This window comes from Microtus oregoni, unplaced genomic scaffold (genome assembly GCF_018167655.1).
Source record: "Microtus oregoni isolate MIOR12 unplaced genomic scaffold, Mior012 000006F_ref0000085, whole genome shotgun sequence".
Lineage (NCBI taxonomy): Eukaryota > Metazoa > Chordata > Mammalia > Rodentia > Cricetidae > Microtus > Microtus oregoni.
In genome coordinates this window covers 38,325,099-38,331,098 of record NW_024543065.1, presented here as the reverse complement: position 1 = coordinate 38,331,098, position 6,000 = coordinate 38,325,099, and the positions used below count along the sequence as shown (strand labels likewise).

General features: G+C 40.5%; 1 pseudogene; it reads left to right on the top strand.

The window, feature by feature from the left end:
- Window positions 1-2,615: 2,615 nt before the first annotated feature.
- LOC121449204 lies at window positions 2,616-3,216 on the top strand (annotated as a pseudogene).
- Window positions 3,217-6,000: the final 2,784 nt, after the last annotated feature.

Sequence of the window (6,000 nt, the reverse complement as noted above, 5' to 3'; positions counted from 1 at the left end):
ACACCAGGAACCATGGTTGAGCCAGAAAATATTCTTACATACAGATTGTGTGTGTACATTGGTATCTAGTTTATGAAATTTCTTTAAGTAGTGAATGTGCATGAAGCGGTTGCACATAAGAGTGTTTTACAGTTGCAGATTGCCAGTTTACTCCCCAGTTGTAAAAAGAAAACATCATGCGATACTGAAAATGTCATAGGTCCCTTGAACTCAGAACGCTGTTTTATGATCACAGTATGTGTTTTATAAAAAAATGAAAAGTGTAATTACAGAAATCTGCTAATAAATGAGAAATAAAGTAAATAAAACAAGTGCCACAGACAGGCATCAATTGATGAGTTTTTTAACTGTGTATTTTATGAAACATTGGTGTTAGCTGTTTCTAAAATTTTCTATCTGCATTCAGTTGGATATTGCTATTAAGAATATAGATTTAGCCATAAACAGACAAGTAAATCAATGAATGACATATTTGTGTTAAGACAACCACACATGCACACACACACACACACACACACACACACATACACATTCCAAGGGACCATGAATAAAACAGCTTTTGTTAAAATAAAGCAGTTTATTGTTGCTGAAATTCATTGTTCTGAAATTTATATTCATTACTTTTTGTTTATCCTTTGCAATTTGCATAGGTCATAGACCACTTCCGAGATATGTCTTGATGCACAATAAGCATGAGCTTGTATCAGCTACCTGTGGTATGTGTGCAAAAACACTGATGATACATATTACCTTTATACAAAGATATAAGACCACCATGCCTAATATATAAGTATGTTCCAATGTACTTGTAATTATGTGTATGATCGAATACACAGGAAATACTGTTCAGTATTCAATTTACATGCTGGTAAGGGTTAGTGTACCTTTCTCACCAAGGAAATGTTCTTGTTTGATGCTCTGGAGTCAAAGTTCAGGAACAGAAAGGCTTCACACTTGGGGAAAACCCACAGATGATTGCTTATGTTTTCACCAAGAATGAGCAGAAGTTATTCATAAGAATGAATAAAAGGATGAAGGAGGTTGGAACAGAGCAGACAGTTTAATCTCTATGGCTCTCAGTGGAGAAATCCTTTTCTCTGTGGCTAAATTGCTGGTTAGATGATGATGATGATGAGGATGATGATGATGATGATGATGATTACTGCTGTTGCTGTTGTTATTATTATTATTATTATGCTTAAATGAGTCCTTTATTTTTTTTTTTTGAGACAGGGTTCTCTGTAACCTTGGAGTTTGTCCTGCAATTCACTCTGTAGACCAGACTGGCCTCAGATTCACAGAGATCCAACTATCTCTGTCTCCTGAGGGATGGTTTTAAGGCATGTACCACCACTGCCCAGCTATGACTGGTTATTTTTATGATTCTTTTCCGCTGTGATTTCCTAAATATCTTCAGGTTTTTTATGACTTCAGTACACCATTTGACTTGTTCAAACATGATTTCTCTAAATATTCTTAGGCATTTGCCCTTTAAATTATGTGCAATTTCAGATCTTGGCTGAAAACTAGATCTGTGGGCACTGACACTGTAGTTCTAAAATGACTCTTTTTCACTCCTAGACTCTGCTTCACCCTAAAGGCTTTTTGATTGTTCTGTGAGACTATGTCTCCATGATCGTCTCTATTACATTGTGTATGGAAGCTGATGAGTGTAAAAGACCTGGGTGATCATAGGGAAGCTCGTCATGTTAGTCCTTTAAGCCTTGGGAAAGCAAAGGAAGATACCTGAAATTACATGGAGCAGTTTATAGTGTTGGTTTTCTGTTTCTGTGCTCACATATCCACAACTAAAACATCTATTCATATTTATGTATAACAGTTACATGTAGATTTCTTACAACTCACTATTACTTCTATGACTGGGTATATGATATTGCAAAAATACATGAATGTAAATTTCTGACATATGTGGTAACTAGAATAGAGCTGACACACTTGTTTTAATTGTTATAACCTAGAATTAGTGTACAATCCAGGGTTTAAATGAGAGTTGTCAAGTGTTCAGTGCACTATACACCCTGAGCCACTGCATCAGATTGTGAAAATGCTCTTATCTAGGGGGAAACATCACTGCTGCTTTTGACTGCACACTCTTATGAAGTAAGTCCCTTTTCTAGTCAATACTTTTGATCCTACGACTATTATCCATTGTGAGGTGCTGTGTCATGGCTATGATTGACTGACAAGAAAAGATAGAAATAGCAAGGGAGTTGAAACTCAGTTCAGAGTGTGAGGGAAGGCAATCTAAGTGAGGTAATACAGGCTTCAGTGATAAGATTAACATGACACTTTCATAATATATTGAACTGTAAAAGTTCATCTAAGTAAAGTGGTAGATCACTACTGACAAATGCATGGTACTGACTGTGAGCATTATTCTGACATATTTTTGTGTATAAGATGGTATTTTTAGGGCATTCTGGCGTGGAGCGCAGCGGCGACGGGCTGCGGAGCTGGGGTGCAGCGCTCTTTGCCCCCTTACCCCTTCCACTCGGACGCAGCCCCACCCCTCCGCCCTCCCGGCCCTCCCAGCCGAACTATCCCCTGCGGCGCCAGCGCGGGGCGGCTCCGGGAGCCCCCAGCAGACCCCCATCATGGGCAGCCAGAGCTCCAAGGCTCCCCGGGGCGACGTGATCGCGGAGGAGGCAGCGGGCGCTTCCCCCGCGAAGGCCAACAGACAGAATGGCCATGTGAAAAGCAATGGAGACTTAACCCCCAAGGGTGAAGGGGAGTCAGCACCCGTAAACGGAACAGATGAGGCAGCTGGGGCTACTGGCGACGCCATCGAGCCAGCGCCCCCTAGCCAGGAAGCTCAGGCCAAGGGGGAGGTCGCCCCCAAGGAGACCCCCAAGAAGAAGAAGAAATTCTCCTTCAAGAAGCCTTTCAAATTGAGTGGCCTGTCCTTCAAGAGAAAACGGAAGGAGGGTGGGGGTGATTCTTCGGCCTCCTCACCAACAGAGGAAGAGCAGGAGCAGGGGGGAGATCAGCGCCTGCAGCAAAGAGGGCACTGCTCAAGAAGGGAAGGAGGCCGCCACCCCTGAAAGCCAAGAGCCCCAGGCCAAGGGGGCAGAGGCTAGTGCAGCCTCCAAGGGAGGAGACACGGAAGAGGAGACAGGGCCCCGGGCTGCAGAGCCATCCACTCCCTCGGGGACCGAGAGTGGCCCTGCATCAGCCAGCGCTGAGCAGAATGAGTAGCTGGGTGAGGGCAGGTGGGTGATCTCCTAAGCTGCAAAAACTGTGCTGTCCTTGTGAGGTCACTGCCTGGGCCTGGTGCCCTGGCTGCCTTCCGGTGCCCAGAAAGGAAGGCGCTTGTTGCCCCCTTCCAGCCACGTTCCCTCCCTCCTGTGGATTCTCCCATCAGCCATCTGGTCTTACTCTTAAGGCCAGTTGAAGATGGCCCCTTTCTGTTTCTCAAGTTAGGTTAGTGATGTGAAATGCTCCTGTCCCTACCTTTTTCCTACCCAGGCCCCACCCCTGCAGAAGGCAATTGATGGCTTTTCTCCCAATTCTTTCCTAAGTACGCTTTGTTTATTCTACTTCCAAAGCCCCTGAGCCAGAAGTGGGGGCTTAGACTCCCAAACCCTGAGTGTCCAGCCTTTCCCCTTTTGAGTTTTTAGTCTCTTGTGCTGTGCCTAGTGGCACCTGGGCTGGGGAGGACATTGCCCCTGTCTGGGTTTTATAACTGTCCAGCTTGTGAATCAACAGCCTCTGACTGATAGGCAAGTATTAGGCTTTGGGGCAGGAGAAGGTCTGTGATGTGAAACAACTTTTTTGTTGTGTTTTCCCCTCCCATCGTTGTAAATAACTTTTAATGGCCAAACCCCAGATTTGTACTTTTTTTTTTCTAACTACTAAAACCATTCTCTTCCACCTGGATTTACTGTAACATTTGGAAAAATAATACATGTTGTCCCTTAAAAAAAAAAGATGGTATCTTTATTTTAATTAAAAATATTACTAACATTTCTCTTATCCCTTTCTTGCTTCAACACGTTTCATGTTCCACTGACTCGATCCTTCTTTTTCTTTATCACACACCCACACACTTGTCTAAAAAAGTAAAATTTTATATTGTTAGAATGTATTGGATTTCAAGGTTTACAAACTACTATTGTGGTTTTACAATTAGGGGTTATTTCCTGAGAAACCCCAATTCTTTCTGTCTTTATAATTTAGAAGAAACTTAGTGGAACTGGGCCAATGTATTATAACACAAGTTATTACCTCACTTAGATTGTCATTCCTCACACGCTAAACTGAGTTCCAACTCTCCTGCTATTTCTATTTTTTCTTGACAATCATAGCCATGACACAATATCTCACAATTGATTTCCATTGTAAGTTCAAAAGTATTGACTAGAAAAGGGTCTTCATAAGAGTGTGCATTTGTAACCAATCAAAATTTATGACTGGGAGATTTTGCTAAAAAAGAAGAACATTTACTGAGTGTTTTGAGAGCCGTCTGTGGAAAGTGTTGATATACATTTTGAAGCTGACACAAAAATACTTGTGAACCAAGAAGTATGAATATTTATTTTTACAAAAAATTATTTATTTAGCTACCATCAGAACATGTTGGAAAACCCAAATGTTAGTTTTTATACATGATACTTTGTGTTGAAAAATACACATATTTAAAATTAACCTTTCTCTCTCTCCAGAATGAGATGCATAAGCCTGGGTAATTCCTGAAGAAAGGAAAATTATTTATATCATAGGGTGAAAGTAGACCAGTATGTTGAGTCTGCATAAATTCAGTGAGGACATTAAAGCAGTTATATTCATTATGGTTGTGAATATGGTTCAGAAGAACTCACGTTGGAAAGATAGGTAATGAGAGAGAGCTTGAACATGCTATGTTTCATCCAGTATAACATAATCCCAGGGGGGACAAGGTCTCCAATACATGGTCTCTGGAGAGACACCAACTATGTGTCCAAACCACAGTGCATGTGGATCAACAAAGCAAAGTTCTTTTAAGGTTTATTTTTTATATTATCAAATGTTGTACACACATGTTCAATGCCTGGTGATTTCAGAAAATGACATCACATCCCTGCATCTGAAGTTACAGGCAACAGTGTGCTAGTGGATGAAGGGGCTTGGAATTAATCAAGGCTCTGTGAGAGTAGAGCAATACTTAACTGCTTCTCTCCAGCACTGAAGAAATCAAAGTCCATATTGATTCTTTGATATTCAAAGAGGTGACTCCTATCATTAATTTGTAGAAACATAGAAATTAATAATATAAAACACAAGAAATCGTAAAAGTTGAATATAAACCATACAAATAGAAACACTTCCTTTATGTGAAATGAAAATGGGTTCAGAGAATTTGTGCAGTGATTTCAAACTTCCTCCTGTTTAAGACTGATAGAAGGGGGTACTCAAAAGGCAGATGTGAGCATAATTATATTAGCTTTCATTTGGGAAATGAAAGCAAAGCTGTATCCAAAGTGGAAAATTTCTTTGAACTCTGAGTGTGCCCCTTGTACATTGAAAGGTGTTAAAGGTACATGTCTGCTGTGGATGTGACAAGCGAAGTAAGATACAAGGGATGTGACAAGGGAAGCAAGGTACGGTGTCACGTACAAGGGGATATTAGCATAGAGCTCAATTAAACTTTTATTTTGTTTATTTCAGGTTCAATTCCCCAAAATCCAGGAATCACAACACAAAGCAATTGTTGTTTTCAAAAACTATCTTAATCTGAAACTTAAAGTCTAGCTAATTTATAGTATAATTTGTAATCTACTTTTGTTACACCATGAATTAAATATATATCTTGATGTGTAAAGTAAATATATTTTAAATAAATCCATTCTCATACTTGTGCACAAAAGGACACACACAGTTATGTATGCCTACGTAGCTGAACACATTCACTTCCGTTCACAGCAGTGAGAAGGTTCAACTTCAATCACCTCAAAAGTCATGTGATATGAATGTTATTATGCTCACTATTCTCTCAAAATGACT